The sequence below is a fragment of the Sus scrofa genome, chromosome 3, assembly GCF_054392235.1.
Source record: "Sus scrofa isolate SSC_HxYL_T2T_F1_AM1 chromosome 3, Sscrofa_HxYL_maternal_Yorkshire_Landrace_v2.0, whole genome shotgun sequence".
NCBI classification, from domain to species: domain Eukaryota; kingdom Metazoa; phylum Chordata; class Mammalia; order Artiodactyla; family Suidae; genus Sus; species Sus scrofa.
This window is the reverse complement of record NC_139385.1, coordinates 112,504,551-112,527,116: the sequence shown is the minus strand read 5'-3', so window position 1 is coordinate 112,527,116 and position 22,566 is coordinate 112,504,551. Positions and strand designations below refer to the sequence as shown.

The 22,566-nt window shown below is 39.0% G+C and overlaps 1 long non-coding RNA gene across 6 annotated transcripts in view; it reads left to right on the top strand.

Annotated features, from left to right (window-relative positions):
• LOC106507388 (uncharacterized) overlaps positions 1-22,566 on the top strand; it is a 242,555-nt gene that overhangs the window by 153,821 nt on the left and 66,168 nt on the right. The window contains exon 2 of one of the 6 annotated variants that reach the window (XR_014842146.1): positions 11,025-11,076. The exons of the other annotated variants lie outside the window; for them this stretch is intronic. This is a non-coding gene — a long non-coding RNA (uncharacterized LOC106507388). The remainder of the gene's footprint in view (positions 1-11,024; positions 11,077-22,566) is intronic. 6 annotated transcript variants of the gene reach the window in all.

Sequence of the window (22,566 nt, the reverse complement as noted above, 5' to 3'; positions counted from 1 at the left end):
TTGGGGACTCAGTTTCTTTTATACCCATCTTATCATAATTCTTCAAAGTTGACTTCCATTTTTCTAGCATCAAGCATGATGAATCCATCTTATCCACTTGATTCCTGCCATAAGATGATTTGGTGTCTATATATTTCTCTCTTTTAGAGGGGTGGTGGCATTAGAAAGAGTAAAAGGGTGTGGGATGGTGGGGTAGTATTTATGAAAGGAGAAATGATGTACAAAATATCTAAAGAAAGATAAACTTTTTTTTTCAATTGTTTGAAAACTGTTAATACTAGCTCATTATATGTGAAACCAATAGCAGTCTTAATGGAGTCTTGGAGTGATTTACAATCCTCTTTTGGTATCTGTGGAGGCACTGGTTCCACGACTCCCATGGGTACCAAAACCTGTGGATGCTCAAGGCCCTATTATAAAATGGTGTGGAATTTTCATGAAACCTATGCCCATGCTCCCACATACTTTAAATTAACTCTAGGTTACATGTAATACCAAAAACGATGTCATTGCTAGTATATGGCAAATTCAAGTTTTCCATTCAGGGCCACAGGTGTGGCATATGGAAGTTTCCAGGCTAGGGGTCAAATTGGAACTATAGCCTCTGGCCTATGCCACAGCCACAGTGAAGCTGAACCTGAGCCACATCTGCCACCTACACTGCTGCTCACAGCAACGTTGGATCCTTAACCTACTGTGCAGGGCCAGGGATCGAATCTGCATCCTCATGGATGCTTGTCAGATTTGTTTCCCCTGCACCACAACAGGAACTCCCCAAGTTTTCCTTTTTAGAACTCTATGGAATTTTTTTTTTCAAATATTTTTAAGCCATGCTTGGTTGAATCTGTGGTTGTAGAAACTGTTGGTATGAAGAGCTATTTGTTTACCTGATTGTTCCCAAGACCACCATGGGCTAAGTAAAAATAAGAGGAAAAATCTTGCCATTCCTCTGCTCAAAAAAATGTTTAAATCTGGAAAACATAATGTCAAGTGTGGTAAAATAAAAGTTACACAAGTGGTATTCACAGTACGGTGCTATTTATATAATTTTAAAAACCATTAACGTACTATATATTGTTTATGGATGACAGATATGCAGTAACAAATGTCATGCGTGAGAGTGATAAACAGAAAATCCAGGAAATATTTAGCTGGCAGAGGGGGAGGGTCATGCAAATGAGAAAGGCTTCAAATGTGTTTATATTATTTTATTTCTCAAGTTACTTGGTGAGTGCACAGATGGCCCATTATATTATTCTCCTAATTTGAGAGGGGTAAAGTTTTCATTTTTGAAAGTTTCATTTCTAAAGGAGGGTGGGAATTAGAGAACGTGCTATTTGAATGCAGGTATTAAATCTTAGCTTAAGTCAGTGTTATTTCTCCTCTTCATCTCTACTAGAGGTTCACGTGAGAGAAAACCAGAAGGAGCTTGTGTGACTCAGAACTCTTGGCTCTGAAGAGTCTGGCCTGTTAGCTTCCTGTCAGCCTCTGACCAAGAATGGTTGGCCATGCAAGTAATACTTCCAAACATTTTCTGGACAGCAGCTCCCTGTGTACACGTCGACTAACTGCTCCCTTCAGTATTGATTTTGCACCTGCCCTCCCAGGAGGATCTACTTTGGCTGGGAAACTTCAGTGGGGCTCAAACGCATTTTCCCTCACTAGAAATTTGAGCTTGCTAAGCTCTTCCCTGGGCTCAGCTCTTTCCTTTGATGGTGGATAGAATGTTGAGGAGGCCCTGAGCTGGTGCTCCATCAGTGGAAGAATGCAACTGACATCTTTTCAGCTGAGCCTTTTCAGCTTGAGCAGTTTCTGAGTATTATTACTCATGGAGATGAAACTGACCGAGGTGTTTAAGACTCTGAGATCTTTAATTGGACTTTTCCCGCATTTAGCCTAAAGCAAAATTCAAGTCATTCCTACTCTCTCTAGGCTTTTGCTAGATAGGAGATACAAGTAAAATCTTGAAGAAACTCTTTCTACATTACAGTAAATAATTTACAGTAAATAAAAATTATAGTAATAATACTATATATAATAATTATATCACAGTAACTTATAATAATTTATTATTATAGTAATAATAATTAACAAGTAGATAAGTAGTCTCTGGATGGTATAGTTGGATGTACAAGGGAAAATCCTTTAAAAAAAGAGTTAGGGAGTGTTGAAGCAAAGGTCATAGGCCATCACATGTCATGTGGTGCACAGGTCAGGTGACTCCATCACAGTTTTCTGCCTCTGTCAAATGATGGTAAATCACTCCAAGACCCCAAGGTTGTTACTAGGTTCACCTATAATGAGCTAATATCAACATTTTTCAAACAATTGAAAAAAAGCTTATTTCTCTTTTTTTAGATATTTTGTACATCATTTCTCCTTTCATAAATACCATCCCACCATCCCACACCCCTCTATTGTTTCTAATGCCACCACCTCTCTAGGACAGAGAAATATGTAGACACCAAAACACATTATGGTTGGAAGCAAGTGGATAAGGTGGTTTCATAATACCTGATGCTAGAAAAATGGGAATCATCTTTGAAGAGTTGAGATAGGATGGGTATAAAAGAAACTGAGTTCCCGAGCCATTCACAAAGCAGTCCCAGTATATTACAGTCTCAGCTCATAGGTTACTGTCCCCCTGAAGCATAAGCCCCATGAAGGAAGGGGGTATGTTTTTATCTCTCTATATCCCAGTGTTTAGCATGTAAAAAACATGATAGATAGATATAAAGATACGGCAACACACACACGTATACATGTATACACGTGAACGTATATATTGTGTGATAAGGAAACCAAACTTTTCAGTAAAAATTTATTTGTTGGAGGTTGGGGTCTAAAGAAATACTCATGGAAAAATTTTCATACAGGTATGCTCATTACATTGTTTGTACTGGCAAATAATTGGATTTAACTCTAAGGTTCATCGTTACGTAGTTAAATAAATTGTAGAACATCCATGAAATATAATACCACTGAGCCAATGTAAAGAATAAGGTTGGAAAAAATACATATGTATATGTGCACACACACATATATACATTATTTGGAAATAAATATATATTTATAAGTGTAGAAAGGTACACTGTATACACTGATAAGTGGGAGTTGAAAAAATAGACATAGAACACATTTTACAATTGTTTACAAAATTATCTCTATGTAAATGTGAATAGAAATATTGAGGCTTCTACATTATTGTTAATATTTGAGGGGGCTGGTTTTCTCCTTTACATTCCATGTTTCTATAGTGCTCAAAATGTTAATTTTTAAAGCAGACAATGAGCAAGGTATATCTTTAAAAGGAATACACCTTTTCTTTCATTCTGGACTGAGATGGATAAAGTGATTTCATCTAGGCCATTATTGTCATCTGGAAGCAGTTTCCCCACCACCACCACCCCAGGGGGACACTAGGCAATGTCTAGAGGCATTTTTAGCTGCCACAACCACAGGGAGGGGCCTCTGCTGGTATCCAGTGGGCAGGAGTCAAGGATCCTGATAAGCACTCTCCAGAGGCCAGGCCCCCACAAAAAAGAAGTATGGGGCCCAAAGGTCAGTAAGCTGAGGATCCCTTCCCTCAGCCATTGGATCATGGACAGCTGATTGAAATGTACGGACTGCAATGAAGTGCTTATTTGAAGAAATTGCCTTTAAAACTTTCAGGGAGGGTTAGAGTGGAGCCTGATTGATGTATTCATCAGAAGGCATGCTCCTCCCCCTCTTTCCCTTTGTTTGAAATGTCAAAGGACATTATAAAAAAACAGGGCACTCAGTTTACCAAAAAGTTTTTTTCTCTCATATGATTTTTTTTTAAACTTTTATTCTTTATATCCTCTCTTGGAAACCATGGCTGCAATGAATTACACTTCCAGCCCCACTGGCTTCATGAGGTCATCAAAGTGTGATGTTTTTCCCATCTCTAGAGTCTGCCCATTCTCCAAGTTGACTTCATCCTCAGCCTTGTGGCCAGATGGCTACTGCAGCTCTAGGTGCTGTTATTACACACAGAAACATCTGAAGGGAGACGAGAGAGCACATCTTTCTGTGGCTTTGTCTTAGGAGCTGCCTAGACTTGCTCTCACATCTCAAGGACCAGAACTGGGCCATGTGCCTACCACTGCTTTAATTACTGGCTAGGAAAGAGGACTAATTTGGGTCAACCACACCTAACCCTGGAGCTGTGGAGGAGGGACGGCTGATCAGCTTCCACCTTCCTGACAAGGGGTGGGAAGGATAAATACAAGAACAAAATTGGGGAGTTCCCGTCGTGGCACAGGGGTTAACGAACCCGACTAGGAACCATGAGGTTGCGGGTTCGATCCCTGCCCTTGCTCATTGGGTTAACGATCCGGCATTGCCGTGAGCTGCAGTGTAGGTTGCAGACGCGGCTCGGATCCCGCGTTGCTGTGGCTCTGGCATAGGCCGGTGGCTACAGCTCCGATTGGACCCCTAGCCTGGGAACCTCCATATGCCGCAGGAGCGGCCCAAGAAATAGCAAAAAAAAAAAAAAAAAAAAAAGAACAAAATTGGGGTTCTGTGAAGAAAAAGAGAAGGAACACTGGTTGTTGGGCAGGTAATTTGCAGTGCCCACATCACAAGAGTCTTCCTCTCTGCTCAGTGCCCTTCCATTCAAGGGCAACCCCATCCTAATTAACTCCACAGTAAGCTGAGTTAGTTTTGGATCAATCATAAACTTGAGAAGAGGGATAGAGGTTTGTTCATAGATTTATTAATTAATTATGCCTTGTCTTCTTTCAAAAAGGACTTGAAATGACTTACAATAAACATGTCTACAATAAAACTCTTAAAACCATGGTTACATGACTAGAATCATGTTATAAAAGGGTAGAATTAAGATTCTTTACCTTTCATTCCACCTACCTTAGTGCTTTGCACATAAAAACAAAAGAAAAACAAAAAAAAACCTTAAAAATACATAAATAAATGGCCATCCCCACCATTGGCTGGGAGCATAAATGTTATGAAATACCAAGAGAATCATTTCATAATTAGCAGCCCGGCCAGTGCTTCCCTGAGGAAAGGCACCAGAGTTGCTTATCAGGCTAAGGTTGAGCAGATTTTTCCTGCTAAGAGCAAACAGTACAAATGATGATTGACCTTGCTCTTGGCAGCCACAGATGGATGGATTATTGTCCTTACACTGATCTTTTCAGTGAGGCACTTGAGCAGCAAAGAACCATCTAAAGAGCATCTGTAAAACTCCAGGATCAAAAATATGTGTGAGTAGATTAGTGTGCATATCAGTTTATCCCTATTATCTGTATGTCTAAGACTCCCTGGAAATCCTTCCCAACAGCTAAACTATAACTTTAGGCACCTAACATTTCCTTCTGTGTTCTTTACCCCCACCACCTAGGAAATAATAAACATACTTATTCCCTTGAAAATGTAAATGAGTGAAGAGACTTAATGGGCTCGTCTTTGGCATTTAGATTTTAAGCAGAAGCAAAGCCAAAGGTAGCTTTCCAATGGTTAGCTTCTAGGCCCTGGGAATGGTGACTAGATCATTCAGGCCCACCTTCCCACTGGGAATAATGGAAAAGCTGGATCAAATATGAAGAACATCAGTTCTAAGGCTTAAGAAAGTAGCAAGACAGGAACAATTTATGGATCAAAGATCTGGGACAAGAAACCTAAAAGATGAGACTGACCTTTGGGGAGGAGATTCAAAGGCTGAGATGATTAAGCAGAGCTTTGACAGGCTTACAGGGCTGGGGAGACAAATACCAGAGTTAAGATTCACTGAGGAGGAAGCTCTGCCCAACCCTGTAGGTTTTTGTGTTGGGATCCCAAAAGCACTCCCTAGGAGTGAGAATAAATTGGAAATAGGCTTTAAATCATATCAAGTGATCTGAAATTATGAGTGCCCCTAGTCTAGATCTCAAAGCAAATTTAAAACTCCTTAGAAGAAAGGGACCATTATTGTAGAGTCTCAAATTTATCTACATTTTTCATTCGAGGAAGTGCAAATTTGTCATCACAAAAGAAATGAGACAAGGGAACCAGACCCATAGGGGATCCTGATGATGGAGTTAATTAGGCCTGACCTTTAAAATAACTATGCTTAATATTGTCAAGAAAATAAAAGATGAGACTGAGAGAGAATACGACACAAAATTTCAAGATATAGTAGTATGGAATTTTCCAGAGGAGACAAAAAAAAAATCTTCAAGCCAGAGGTATATGCCATAATCAGGGCTAGGACCAAGAAAACAAGATAATCGAGGGGAAAATAGATTAAAAATAATACTTTCAATAAATCTGAATAAAGCCAAGGTAAAGGAAGGAAAGAGAAACACAGAACAGATGGGACCAATAGCAAGTTAATGGTAATACGGTAGTTCAAACTCAAACACATGAGTCATTACATTTGAAATAACAACATGATAAAATATTCCAATTTAAAGGTAAAAATTGTCAGACTGAATTAAAAAAAAATAAAACCAAAACCCAAATACATGCTGCTTAATAGAAATACATCTTAAACACAGGGGTCTAGAATTTCAGATACTAGAGAGCTGAGTAGGACAGGGTTTCGAATAGGACGTGTTCTTCCATGTGCCTGAAGTAACTGCAGTGCAGAGCTGCCTTGTTGGGTGGGGTCTGCAGCTAGAAGGTGATTTGTTAGGACACTGAGTAACTGCTGACTTACCTATTGGGCGTTTTTACCCACAACTATTTTATGAGGTTTTAGCAGAGAGTATAGATAAAGGATTCCTAATCTTTTCACAATGAGATACAATTTTTTGCTTTCTCTGAGGTCTGATATCATTGGATGATATAGAAAAATGGAAATGGTAGAGGGAAGGTAGCAGGGTGGATTTTACTCTTCCCTTCTTGAGATCTCTTAGAGCAGTGGGATAAGCCTTGAGCTGTTGGGCAGACATGGAATTAGCCAAGGGAGTTGGCTATGTTTTTTTTTTAGGTTGCAAGAAACAGTGACATGCTTGGGCATCTTTTGGCAATCAGTATTTATTGGAAGGGTAGATGAGGTGTGAGAATGCATAAGGAATCACCTCAATAGCCAGGTAGCAGGGATAAATTGACTGATAATCAGCACTACTTGGGGTACAAAAGGAGTCACCTCATCTTCTTGGAAGTTTTTCATGTCTTGTTCATCCCTGCCATTGAGAGAAATGCCTAGTTATCTAAGGATCGGGGAAGCAATTTCAACTGTATAATGATTCATAATTAAAACTACTCTCTAAGATTTAGTTCAGTACTCATTACTGTGATAGCATCAGCAAGGTAGTTTGATATAATGAATGCTTTCCAATCATTATAATAATGATTCAGGGTATTAGTATTAGCATGGCTATTTTCATCCAAATAGGGCACTGACATCCCTGCTGTACTCTACAACTCGTCCTGTGTGCTCGGGGGTAGAGGGCAAGAAAGGAAAGACAGCTTTGGTTCTAATGGCACTTCCTCTCTCTTTACTTCCAGCTCATCTGTGCTTCAGTTTTAATTAAGTTCTGCTTTCACATCAGTGAATGCTCCATCTAGTTTATTAAAAAAATAAGCTTAATTCGTTTGGGGATTCTTTTCAATTGCGGTTACTGGCCTTGGGATCCAAAACCATTTGGAGCAGAGGGAAAGCATGCATTTTTATGTCCCTGGGGGATGAAGCAACTCACTGGTTCTGTACTATCTTCCCATACCTCCAGGATTTACCAGATCCAAGCTCTCCTTGTAAACTTGACTTGAATCCAAAGGTTGCATATCTGAAAGAAGGAGCTTTGAGACAGTGTATTAATTTCATCCATGCCATTAAATCCTATCCCATATTATTAATGCACCATTTCAAATAAGCCTTCAGAGAATCTTGCGAAATAGGACAGATTATTTTAGTAACTTAAATAAACCCTCCACTCCTTCCTCCAAGCCATAATTTACATACAGATTTTTGAATTGAAATCTTAGAATTTCATAAGTTGAATTTCCCTAAAGTGAGGAGCACTTTTAACTTGAAATGTTGCCCAAGAGATGATCTTCTCCAGGTCATTAATTTATTATATCTATCAATATTTTGGCAAAGGACCAAACATTTGGAAGTTGCATGGAAAAATGGAAGTTGTATAACTACATTTTTTTTTAACATGCCAGATACTGTGATCCAATAAAGAGAAGAGAAAATTATTCTTGACAATCAGTGAGAATAAAGTGGTTGACACAGGCTATTTGCATTGAACCTAAGATGATTTCTCAACTTTTCTGTCCTAGCCACCCTTGTGAACCTGAAATCCCATGTATACGTGGGTCACTAAAAAAATATCATCTAATTTCCCAGATGCAGTTGTGAATGGGAAAAGAAAAACCACACTAAATTTAATTCTATTCTCTCTAAGCCTGCATTGATGGTCTTTCAGGCCTGGCGTTGTAGATCAGTGTCCACTAAGGGGCCATGGCATGACTAAGTAGAGCCATCCATTTTTGTGTAATTCCACTCATTTCAACCAGTTACCTGCCTCAAATCTGATTAGGTCTAATTTCCTGGTGGCCTAGCAGGTTAAAGATCTGGCGTTGTCACTGTTGTGGCATAGGTTTGATCCTTGGCCTGGGAACTTCTGCACTCTGTGGGTATGGCCAAAAATAATAGTAAAATAAAATTTTAAAAACTTAAAAATCAAAAAGTGACTACAAAAAATACAAGGCAAAAAAAAAATCTGATTAGGGCTATTCTTTAAGTCTTCATTGTTATCTTCAAACTGAGGTCATCCTTTCTCCCAAGAACAGATGATCTATTAAAAAACCAGTTAGATTCACTAAACATTTATGAGGTTTCCAGTATGCAAATAATTTTGCCTAGAGATGGGAAAGAACAGCATAAACATAGTTAAGACTTGGCACATACCTTTACTGAACCACTGAACTTTCCACACATGAAAACAAAAAATAAAAAAAGAATTCCAGTTTTTAAAAGCTAATTTAGCAAAAGGATTTTTTTCTTTCATACTCTACGGCCTTCCAGGGAGAGAAGAGTGATACTCTCAAGCTGGTCTGTCCTGCAAGACAAAGAAGGAATGATTTCGGTCTTCTACCATAGCATTTTCTTCCCAGGGCTGTCATAGTTACTCTTTGGCCAGAGCAGCCAGAGCTGTCAGAACAGGGCTCTATAAGAAGCTATTATATCACAGAAAGAAAACATTTTCTTTGAACAAACATGCTGAATCTGATGGCCACCTGTTTGATACTACCGGTGGAGAGGCAAAACTGCTGAAAAATCAAAAGATGGTGAATTTTGGAGAAGACATCTGCTGGAAAAAAGAGATTATGATTCCTCAGCCAGTCTTTGGGGGAGAAGGTGCGATTTACTTGGAATGGGATTGAGTTCAATTTCTGGCTCTACTACTTAAGAATTTGGGAGCTTAGGAGTTCCCCTTGTGGCTCAGCAGCAATGAACTCAGCTAGTATCCTTGAGGATGCTGGTTCAATCCCTGGCCTCACTCTGTGTTAAGGATACAGCATTTCCACAAGCTTGGGCGTAAGTCGCAGATGCAACTCGCAACCAGCACTGCTGTGACTGTGGTGTAGGTCGGCAGCTATAGCTCCGATTTGACCCCTAGCCTGGGAACTTCCAAATGCCACAGGTGTGGCCATAAAAAGGAAAACAAATAAACAAACTCAGGGAGCCTTAATTTTTTTGATTTATAAAATGGGAATAATCACATCTAAGTGGGTTATTGGTGGTTAAGAACAATATACATAAAGTGCCTAGCACAGAAATAGTGCCAAATAGTAATGATAATGACGACCACCATGACTATTGATAATATCAGCCTGAAAATTGCTGAAGAAGCACATCTGGTTCCCATGGATCTGTGCTGCCCTTCCCTCCTTCCCTGGAATTTGAATTGGACTCTCCTGCAGGGAAAGTTCACTACTTATAAATAATCTCATTCTGCTTCCCTTCCCATAGTTCCTTGTAAGTCATTCACACCAGCTTTGTCCATTATAACATTGTGTTTGGAATGTAACCAAGTCCACAGTCTTAAAGGTTGAAATTTCATTCAATTAACAATAATTTATTGAGGCCCTACTAGGTGCTAGATACTGGCAATTCAGTAATTAATATAAATGTGGCTTGGTCTCTGCTCTCATAGCACTTATATCTTGGTGGAGGGAAAAGAGACCAATAATCAGTCAAGTCTATATATATATAAAAAATCTAGGAGTTCCTGCTGTGGCGCAAAGGGAACATCAGAATCATCAGCATCTCTGCGGTGATGGGTTAAAGGGTCAAAGGATCCAAGGTTGATGCAGCTGCAGTATAGGTCACAACTGTGGCTGGAATCTGATCCCTGGCCCTGAGAATCCATATGATGTGGGATGGCTAAGAAAAAAAAAGTGAAAATATAATCTAAGAATAATAGCTGCTATAAAGGGAGCTATATATTGCTATGAAAGAATACAGTCTGGAATTCCCACTGTGTCTCAGTGGAAATGAACATGACTTGTATCCATGAAGATATGTGTTTGATCCCTGGTCTCCCTCCATGGGTTAAGGATCTGGCATTGCTGTGAGCTGTGGTATAGTTCACAGATTTGACTTGAATATGGCATTGCTGTGGTTGTGATGTAGGCTGGCAGCTACAACTCTGATTTGACCCCTAGCCTGGGAACTGCCTTATGCCACACCTGTGGCCCTAAAAAGAAAAAAAGAAAAAGAAAAATAGAGAATACAGTCTGGAGGTGGGAGCTAGAGAAGGGGGGAATTATAAATTACTGGGCATTTTCAAATTATTTGGTTATGGTAGAATTTCTGGCATCAGTTACTATTTTGCGTGGTAACAAACAGGAGGAAAGGTAACTCATGTTCTCTAAATACCATTCTCTTGACAATTGCTTGTAAGACCATCTGATCTTTCAATTCCTAAGCAGTCTTTTCTGTGTTAAGCATCTAGATATTAAGAATTAAACTACTGTCCACATGTGTCTTTCTCCTCAGTTCCATGGAGAATCAGAGGACAGACTTGTATTACCCTGGTTTCTAGGTTCTAATATAAAGTGCCTGACCTGTGGACCAGGGCTGCTGCCTTCGTCAAGGTAAGTGCTAATAGTTGTACCACATCGACACCATGATGCTCACTGGCTTTAAAGTGAGTTAGCTTAGGAAAAGTGCTAAATTAACCTTTATCGTCTTTGGCTTTAGTAACCCAAGAACTAATGCTTAGCATTGGAAATTGTTTCAGATAACTTCGCTCTCTGATTCCTTCACTTCATATTGTCAGCACATTTTCTGGTTTTGATGGGCTTGCTTTTGTGTGCCTTCTAATTTATGAAAGCTCTTTTTCCCACCTCTCTACATGTTTCCTTCCTTAGTTCTTCTAATGTTTTTTTTTACTCATGAGGTAGCCTCTTTCAAGAGCCTCCTGCTAAAAAAAATCAGCAAAAGAGAGGTCAGAGTCCTTTGGCTTCTTTTAAACCCATGACATTTTCAGACCCACAGGACAAGAAGAGAAAAGCAAAGTTGGTCAAATGCTAGCAGGCAGCCCACTTCAGCTCTCTACCGGCTATAGATTTTTGTGTTTGGTTCAGCATTAGATCACAGCATCTCAAAGAGAGCCCATTACATAGTTGGCACTCAGTATATATTTGGATGCAATTATTTGAATAAACTCCAAATCTAATTACATCATATGCTCACTGGCAGCTTTCACTTCTTCCCTTTGGGACTGTGACTATAGCTCTAAAAATAGAACACAACATAGAAAATTGTTTTTCTCTGTCTTGGCTGCTTCTGTTTCTTCTACTCACTGTCTTCATTGATCTTTATGTGTGAACCATGTCAGACTTTCCATCGTCTTTGGTTGTTTTACCAACTCACTCCCTATTTCCTCATTAACCTCTAATTTCTCAAATTGAGCTGAAGCTAGACAGCATTTCAGCCTGGCTTAACTGGGAAGCTAGAGGGTATTGGCTTATAAAAACCACATTGGGAGTAAGGGTGAATGAGGCAGGAAGGTGTGTAATCAAGTTGCCACTGGTTAGAGAAAACGAGTCAGTCAGTGCCTTTGAAAACATCTCTGCTAAGGTTCAAGAGTGGCCACTGCTTTAGTGTAATTACTATCAATGAAAGTGGCAACACCATGGTGAATTAGGCCGTGTTTCCAAGAATATCTGAGATTCTAATTGATAACACACAGAGAAAACAAGGAAATTGTGTGTTGGGGGGAGAAGGCTATTAATTTTAAGTAGAAACTACATTTAATGAAAATGTAGGTAAGGGAAAATGGGTTTTAACAGAAAGAAGCTGACTCTGTGCTCAGAGTCAGCTTCTTTGGGGTCACTTATTATGTTTTAGGATTGTTCTAAGTGTTTTACATGCAATATCTCATGTAATCCATTACCAATGCTACGGCACAGGATAATTGTTTATCCTTTTAATTGATAAAGAAATGAAAACTTAGAAAATTAAGTAGTGGATAATGGAACCCGCAACTAAAAACCTCCCAATTCTAGCCACTCTGTCATTCTGGGCATATTTGTTCCTCTGTATTTATCAGGCATTGGTTCCAGAACCCACTCTGGACACTAAAACCTGTGGATGTTCAAGTCCCACTGTCTACGCTCTGGTTAGCTCCACAGATGTGGAACAATGGTAACAATCTTGCCTTTGTAGCACCATATACATTTATTGAAAAAAAAATTGTTTATAGGTGCCATTCAAGCCTGTGTTGTTCAAGGGTCAATTGCACTTTTCTGTCAACCATTTCTTGTTGATCATTGAGGATGATGTCCTTGCAAACATTTGGGATTCTCTTGAATTAAGAGTCATCTTTGGGTTTGACCTAAAACTGGTACTTGGGCAAAAGAAGTACAAGGGCATATTTTACTAGTTAACCTTGACCACCTTCCTCATAATAATTTTAGATAGAGAGATTAACACTAAATTTAGAGGAAGGAGAACTGGATTATAATGTAAATTGGTGTCTTAGGTTTTATGTATGAGAATAACTTAAGTGGTGCCTGGTGCATAATAAACAGGTTCATCCTTAAATATAAATGCAAAACAGAAAATGCCTCAAATCCTTTTCTTCCACATTTATCTCCTGGAAGGAGTAGATATGAGGAAGTAAGACTAGGAGAAGATGGAGGAATAACAGGAGCTAAAAGAGAGCAGTTACCAGGAGAACATGGGTCCAAAGATGCATGATTTCCAGCAGCTAAGAGCCCACCAACTTTCTCTGTCATCCCTAACCTACTGCCCTCCCCAAATCTTATCTCCAGTTCAGACATAAACATGAATGAAACATGAATCTTTGTCTTCATCTAAAAGGACTCACAACAAGATTTAATTTTGAATTAAACCCCAGAGGAGGAAGGGGTCTGGGGTATCAAGTCCCATGTTTATACTTTCTTCCTTGATAGGGTCCTGAACATTCAAGAAGAAGACTGCAAGGAGGGCTGAGGGGCAAAACTGAGGGAACAAGCTGAAAAGGGAAACTTTGCTGATTTTTCCTTTGGCAAGATCAGTCTTAGGTTAATCCTGTGCTTCAGATGCAGCGAGGGATGAAGAACATTTTCTAGAAGTTTTAAATTCCGCCAAGTACCTGAGACTCTTTCCTGGGTATTTTAAGAGGCCATGGAAATCACACTCACCTTTATTGGTCAAATATCTATTAGGTCATAATGAGCTAGTTTAAATGTGAAAACAAAGACTACAGACTTGTACAGAAGTCCAAACTATTATGGACCCCTATCTTATCTGCTTAGCCTCCATCCTTGCCTCCAAGATGCCAGGGTAAAAGGTAAAAGACTTGAGCTACACCCCTGTCATGGGTGAAGGGACAGGATCAGCCACAGTGCCAGGCTTGGTAGTCAGTGCCTATGGTGGTATAGATGATGAATTCCTGTGTACATCTTCTCTCTCAGCATTGGGAGTCTTGCTATTGATAAAATGTTCTGGTTACCTGAGAGGTACTAGTTGTCTTTCTGACTCCCCCTTTTTGAAGAGTAATACAATTCAACAAACTTAATCTAATTTTTCTTTGATGACAGCACTTGTGGATCATGCAATTAGTGCTGCAGTGTTATCATCGTGAATGTAAAATCTCATCATACCAGAAAATTGGAGAGCTCACGCTGAGAGGATGTCAATAAGCATTTACTCTCTGAGGGTAACTAACTATTGTGGAAATACTGCTGGTGGCAATGATGTGACTGTTCTAGAGGGGATAGATAGAGGAAGTGACTCTTGTTTTTTCTTTTACTTTTGATTAAAAATTTTTTTTAAAGTATAGTTGATTTACAATGTTCCTTCAATTTCTGTTGTACAGCAAAGTGACCCAGTCACACATATAGGTATATTCCTTTTTTTCATACTATTTTCCATGTGTTCTCACCTAAGAGATTGGACATGTTCCCTGTGCTGTATAGTAGGACCTCATTGCCTATATGTTCCAAATGTAACAGTTTGAATCTAACCCCACCAGTCCATCCCACTCCTATATGTTCTGAATGTAACAGTTTGCATCTAACCCCACCAGTCCATCCCACTCCCTCCCACTCCCTCTTGGCAACCATAAGTCTGTTTTCCATGTCCATGAGTTTGTTTCTTTTCTGTATATAGGTTAATTTGTGCCATATATTAGATTCTAGATGTAAGTGATTTAATATAGTATTTGTTGTTCTCTTTCTGACTTCAATTAGTTTGAGAATCTCTAGTTCCATCCATGTTTCCGAAAATGACATAATTTTATCCTTTTTATAATTGAGTAGTATTCCATTGTATATACGCACCTCAACTTCCTAATCCATTCATCTGTTGATGGACATTTAGGTTGTTTCTATGTTTAGGCTATTGTGAATAGTGTTGCGATGTACATAGGGTTGCATGTATCTTTTTGAATGAAAGCTTTGTCTGGATATATGTCCAGGAGTGGGATTGTTGGATCATATGGTAGTTCTATATTTAGTTTTCTGAGGAAACTCCATACTGTTTTCCATAGTGCTTGTACCAATTTACATTCCCACCAACAGTGTGGGAGGGTAGGAGGGTTCCCTTTTCTCACACCCTCTCCAGCATTTGTTATTTGTAGACTTACTAATGATGGCAGTTCTGACAGAGAAATGTCTGTTTAGGTTTTCTGCCCATTTTTTTCAATTTTTTTTTGGCTGTTGAGTTGTATGAGTTGTTTGTATATTTTGGAGATTAATCCCTTATCAGTTGAACCATTTGCAACTATTTTCTCCCATTCTGTACAATTTCTTTTCTTTTTTTTTTTTTATGGTTTCCTTTGCTGTGAAAAGCTTGTAGTTTATATAGGTCCCATTGGTTTATTTTTGTTTTTATTTCTGTTGCCTTGGGAGACTGACCTAAGAAAACATTTGTATGGTTGATGTCAGAGAATGTTTTACCTATGTTATCTTCTAGGAACTTTATGGTGTCTTGTCTTATGTTTAAGTCTTTAAGCCATTTTGAGTTTATTTTTGTGCATGGTGTGTGTGTTCTAGTTTCACTGACTTACATGCAGCTGTCCAATTTTATCAGCACCACTTGTTGAAGAGACTGTCTTTTCCCCATTTTATATTCTTGCATCCACTGTTGGAGGTTAATTGACTATAGGTGTCTGGGCTTATAACTGGGTTCTCTATTCTATTTCATTGATCTATATGTCTATTTTTGTGCCAGGACCACACTGGAGATTGCTCTTGATTTGTTGTAGCAGTTGCATGTATTTACCACAGAAAGTTTGGAAAACAGAGAAAATAAAATTCTTTAATCTCACTTCTCAGAGATACTATCATCATTTTGGTGTATTTCCCACCAAAAAAAAAGAGGTTTTTTTTCATTGTATGTGTGTGTTTTCTATGCATGTATATAGGTAGGGTTTTGCGTTGTTTTGAAATTTTACTTTGTTTTTATTCACCATTCAATGCAGCTCTATCCTTAAGTATTTACTTAGTATTTATGTGTTTCGGGGAGTTTTGAAGAACTGAAAGTAGATAGTAAATGACGTTGTGCATCTTCCTGTCTTTTGTAAGAATGCTACAGAGATTATTCTGGGTGTTCTGAGGGACAGGGGAAATCAGGGAGCCCCAGTGGCTTAGTCAGTTTGGGCTGCTGTAGCAGAATACCAAAGACTGAGTGTCTTATAAACTACAGCAAATTATTTATCATAGTTCTAGAGCCTGGAAGTACAAGTTCAGGGTGCCAGCATGGTTGGGGTCTCTTTTCTGGGTTGCAGAATGCTAACATCTTGTATTCTCACATTGCAGAGGGCAGAGAGCTCTCTTGGACTCTTTTGTTGGTGGCTATACTCACCACTACACCACCAATGCTGCACAAAATAAGGGCACTAATCCCATTCATGAGGGCTCCATCCTCATGACCTATTCACCTCCCAAAGGCCCCTCCTCCTATTGCCATCACATTAGGGTTTAACAGAGGAATTTTGAGGAGACACAAACATTTGGTCCATAGCACTCTGACAGTGGCAAGAGAGAAGAAAGAGATTCAACCTAATATTGGAGGGTTCCTAGAAAAGTAACTCTTTGGTACCCCAGAAAGACTGGACCTTAGGCACAAGGACTTTAAGGCCTGCCCTGCTTCCAGAACCCCACATGAGGCATAGAAGAAACAGATTCACCCTTCAGAAGGCCTCAAGCCTGCTGGGGCAGTGGCATCTGGGGATGGAGTGACTCACCAGTGTGGATGAACAGTGATTACCAGTGACCTAAGGGAGCTCCCTGCCGCTTGGCTTTGCACAATGTTCTGGAACTTTTCCAAAACCACAAGGAGGCTGGGATCCCCAGAAAATGACTGGATTATACCATCATTCCTGTGGATGTGGGCTCATGATGTGAGAAAAAGTATATATATAATTAAAAAAAAATAGTGAAAGTGGCACCCTGCCTCAGGACCAACCAAAAGTTGCAGTGTGTTGGGTAATCCTAAAACTTGGAAAATGATTTAGGAATTAAAGTTAATGTGATTTAGAGGTTCACCCAACAACAAGAGAAACTTACTCTTCTGTGTGGTCATTAAAGCTCTTTCATTTGCAAAAGACAAAAAAAAAAAAAATAAGTAAAGCAAAATGAGGATTCAAATTCTAGATTCAGTTGATTGCCAGGGGGTTACTTCCCTGTGGCCTCCTTGACTTCTAGGTCCTGAGTCGAATCTACTGCTTCTGATGCAGCTCACATCAACCCACGTGTGCTCCTTTGCTCTTTCAACATTTTCCACAAACAATAAAAATCACTTATTTCATCTGGTCAATTTTACTAAAGACTGGGATCTTGGGGAGAAATCACATTAGCCTTTGGCCTCATGCTTACACTATCTTTCCTTTTCTTATATCTCGCCTTTCCTCTTACAGCAAAAATAGGCTCCATCAGCTGCACTGGCTCTTCAGGCTGGTGTTTACTCTGATTCAGTGTTAAATATATTCTCTGTTCTTGATCATCCTTCTAAGAAGAAAAACAAATTTCTCTGCTTTTTATTTCATTACGAGTTGCTAATAACATTTTGGAACTCGCTCAGGCCCTTGGCTATCTTATGTTCTCTCTCAATTTCCTCAAGGAAATAGTTCTTCTAGATACAGATAGTGCCCTTCCAAAAAGGCATTCTGTTGAGTAAAGTTACGTATTGTATAAAAAACTGCCTCTTCAAGAATTTTCAAGCTGATGGTCCAGAGCATTATGTCAGACACCCCAAATCCTATTTCATTTCTCTCCAGCACTCTGGAAGATGTTCTCTGGCTTCCCTTGTAGCTAGGTTGTGGCTGTGTGTTTAGTCTGAGTGAGGAGCTGTGAGCAAAAATGACATCCAAGCCGGCGTGCAGCTCTCTAGCTCTCTCTCTGCCACAGTGCCTGCAGAAGCTACATAGCTTCAGATGACAGAGCTGCAAAGATGGAAGCAACCTGGACCACAGGGGTCACTTTCTGTAGCAATTGCCCTGGAGAATTGCTTTGTCAAATTGGGCTCTGTTATCTAAGATTTGGGGGTTATTTTTTAACTAGAGGATATTCTAAATTAATGGATAAGCCATAATGTAATTATAATGCCCAATTCTAGTATCAGGTTTACTAGGTTCCATTCCATGCACTGCTACTCCCCAGATGTTTGACCTTAAAAAAAAAGCCTAATCTTTTAAGTTTCAGTTTTTTTCTTATCTATAATAGTACCATACTCACAGAGTTGCAAGGAGACAACCAATGGGAAGTACTCAGAATACTGTCTGGTACATAATAAATGTTCAAAAAACAATAGCTTTTAATTTTTTTTGGCTACACCTACAGCATGCAAAAGTTCCCAGGCCAACAATTGCACCCACACCACAGTAGCAATCCAAGCTGCTGCAGTGACAATGCTGGATCCTTAAACTGCTGGGCTGCAAACAAACCCCAAGCAATAGCTTTTTGATGACAAGTTTGCCTAGTGATGTTTAAACCTAACAGAAAATTAATATAAGCATAGAAGTACTCCCAAGTAATTTCAACGTCCACGTTCTTTGTTTATATTCAGAGTCAGTTAGTCATCTAAATATCGGGGAAGTTATTTGTTGGGTCAAGTAAATAAAATATTGAGAAAGTTATTTGTTAAATCAATATATGTTTATTTAATGAGAGCAGTAATCAAATGTATGAGGCTTAAATTTCCCATATTGTTGCCATGAAGTTGCACGTAGCACTATTTTATGAATATTTTAATTGTTTCAACCATGATTATGTCTGTTATTTCTAAGGCAGCCAATTTTTTTGCTCCTTTTTTCTCTCTACATCTGATTTCTTTTCCCACCAATTTGTCTATCGGCAGAGGCCTGTTTTATGTCTTTCATGTGTGTACATCCTTGATTCTGTCTATCTCCCTTTGTACTGGTTGCCAGGGTGATGGGGAGGGTAGGTGAGAAGTTGAAGAGGGATGAGACAGACTCCTTCCACAGTTTAATGCCTGGGTGGCTGGCAGTTTGGTGGAGACCAGAGTAAAGTGGAGACAGAGAGCTAGTTTTGTGTACATTCTGGAGAATGGGATTTCATGCCAGTCAGCACAGAGCAGTTTTGTCATGTGTAAGTTTGTGATACCAGAAGAATGTTATGGTGGAAACACCCTGTGGCCTTTGGGAAAGGCAGAACTCAAATTTTGGCAAGAGTTCACTCCTGTCTTTAGGAATTACTTACTGGACAGGAGAAATTAAAGGCGAAGTGATTGAGAACAGGACAAAATATTTCCTCAACTTCAGGTAGGGCAGAAGGAATAGGGACCAATTAAGAGAACAGAGAGGAGGACCATCATAAGAGGACATTGCTCTGGAAGCTAAGGAGATTGTCTGGCATGTAGACACAAAATAATTATTAGAATAAGTGGAGGGAAGTGCATTCAACTGTGGTAAATGGCACAGGCTGTTTTAAGGAGAACGCTGTCAAATCAGCCTTACTCCTTGCTCTATGTTCCATCCTTTTGTATTCATTTTTAATTTTCCCTCGGTTTTGTTAGCTTGGTGTTTTTCCAACACTTTAGTTCTAATTTATTTTACCTTGCTGCCTTAACTCATTTTGCAACAAAGGAAGATACTTATAAATAAAAGCATTTTTCCTAAGCCAGTCTAGATTAGCAGGGTTTGAGACAAATCAAGAAAATATTTACTCTTCAACGTCACCCGGAGATGTCTACCCAAAAGAACACTGTTATAAAACTGAATAAGCATGCTGTCGTAAGGACTGAACCTCAGATGCATTTGGATAATAGTCATCATTAAAAAAATAAAAGGTTTCATTATAAAATATCTCTATGTAATTTCTATTCCAATGAATAATATAATACAATTACATGAGGGTCTGTACTTAAAGCCATGTTAAGGTGAGTGTAGCTAACAACTGATAATAGTGGTGACTTCTATATATTTATATATCTCCATATAGAGCATTTCTGGGGGAATCAAGATGTGACTACTTACCACAAGATGCTGAAGAAGTTAGGATTTTGGTTTTAGTGGCTGCTAGTCTCAAATATTTCCTAACTCTTCACTCAAAAAGCCACTTCTCCTGCCTTTCTTTGAATTAAAATCAAGGACTGAACTTGCCTCCAGTCAAGGCTGTGAGCTCGGCCATTTCCATCCACTGGGGCACATAGGTGGCATCTCTGGCAAGGATGCAGCTGAAGGCTACAGCTCATGCAGCTCTACTGCTGAAGGCTGTCAGCCGTCTATCTCCAGCCAGGGACACTGTACATTTTGCTGCCTGAATCCAGTGTCTCTTTCTCTCTCTCTCTCTTTTTTTTTTTCTGAAAAAAAAATATATAGCTGATCTAGAATGTTGTGTTAATATCTGTTGTACAGAAAAGTGACTTCATTGTACACATATATACATTCTTTTTAAAAAAAATATTTATTACTCAGGAGATTGGATATAGTTCCCTGTGCTATACAGTAGGACCTTATTGTCTATCCATTCTAAATGTAGTAGTTTGCATCTACTACCCCCAGATTTCCAGTCCATTCCTCTCCCTCTCCCCACAGGAACAATAAAAGCCCAAAATTATTCTGAAGGGGAAAAAAAAATAGGAGGCATACTTCCCCAGATTCAGACAATATTTCAAAGCTACAGTAATCAAAATAGTGTGGTATTAGTGCAAAAACAGACATGCAGATTAATGGAACAGAACAGAGAGCCCAGAAATAAACCCAGACATCTACAGTCAATTAGTCTTTGACAAAGGAGGCAAGAATATGCAATGGGAAAAAGACAGTCTCTTTAGCAAGTAGTGTTGGGAAAGTTGGACAGCTCCATGTTAATCAGTAGAGTTAGAATACACCCTTTCACCAGACACAAAAATAAACTCAAAATGGCTTAAAGACTTAAACATAAGACATGACACCATAAAACTGCTATAAGAAAGCTTAGGGAAAACATTCTCTGACATAAATTGTACCAATGTTTTCTCAGGTCAGTCTTCCAAGGTAATAGACATTAAAACAAAAATAAACAAGTTCCATTGTGGCACAGCAAAAAAGAATCTGACTAGGAACCATGAGATTTTGTGTTTGATCCCTGGCCTCACTCAGTGGGTTAAGGATCCAGCATTGCCCTGAGCTGTGGTGTAGTTTGCAGACACATCTTGGATCTGGCATTGCTGTGGCTCTGGCATAGGCTGGAGGCTACAGCTCCAATTAGACCCCTAGCCTGGGAACCTCCATATGCTGTGGGTGTGACCCTAAAAAGACAAAAGATAAAAAATTTTTAAAAATAAACAAATGGAACCTAATGGATTTCTCTTTCTGAAGGCTCTCTGCTCCTTTGTCAGCAAGACCCAGACACAGAGTTAATTGGTAGTGCACATGGGATTGGGGAGGAGGGAACAGGGCTCTTTGGGGAGCCTCAGCTACAGAATATCTAAGAAGGAGGCTAATTGTCATTGACGTGGCTGTTTCCATTGATCTCTGACATAAACAGCATTTGGAAGGGCTGGTGAGATCAAACTTCGTGGTGCATTTTCCTTTGACACTAGGTCCTACATCTTCATTCTGTTTCATGTTTCTAGAGTATTGTTGACAGATAGCAGCTTAAATAGATTAATGTTTCTAATTCAACATATAAGTCAATTTTAATGTGAACAGACATGGCTGAGCAGGTGCAGGAAGTAGAGTGGAATTAAATGTCTTTTACAAGTTCTCAAGATATATTTCATTTTCCCCCATTTTTGGGGTGGGGGTGAGGTAAAAAAAGGTAGCATCTAGGAAAAACACTCAAAATGAAAGAAACTTGCTTGAATTAACTGCTAGTGCCAAATTTTCCCAATGTCATAAACTTGGATTCCTTAGGCCTTGCTTTTTAGGATATTCCTGTGTTTCAGATTCTTTTCATAGAAGACATTTGATGTACCACTCATATAATTCCATTAACATTTACCACTAGATAAAGAATTTTCTTTTTAAAACCCCAAATACGAGTGAATACAATATAACTAAGTGATTCAAGCTCTAAGTTCCCATAATTCTTTAGGAATGGGGCTCTGAATGTGGTGACTGAGCAGTCTCTATTAGTATTTAATTTACAAAAATTCCTTAGTGTTGGCAGGCATTTACATGTTCATTTCATCTTTCTGCATTTAGGAAAGAGCTATTTACCTTTCATATGGTACTTTTGGAACTAATAAACCAATGTCATTATCTTGATGGATGTGCCATTTCACTTCTAATCTATGTTGTTGGTTGCAGTGTCTTAAAAGAAAACCTATAATCACCATGTTATTTAATTTGGCAAATGGCTCTCAAATGGCTCTTCTAAGAAGAGTGTCTTCTCTAGAACATTTCAACTGAGTTGGGTTTCTGATCTCTTCTCTGTGGACCTTTTGTTGGCTGATATTACACCTGTCACTTTATGTTTGGTCTACCTTTTTTCCACACTTTTAGAGTACTCTTCTTTACATAAAAGGCATTAAATAAATTTAGCATTTTATGAGTTGGCACAGCCCAACTTATCAGTGTGAAAGAAGAAGAGACAGATTTACTGGGATCTTCTATGGAGCCTAGGATGGCCTTAGAATTCCAAAGAATTCAAATTTAAATATTAGTTCCTTTAGCTGGTCTCTTCTAG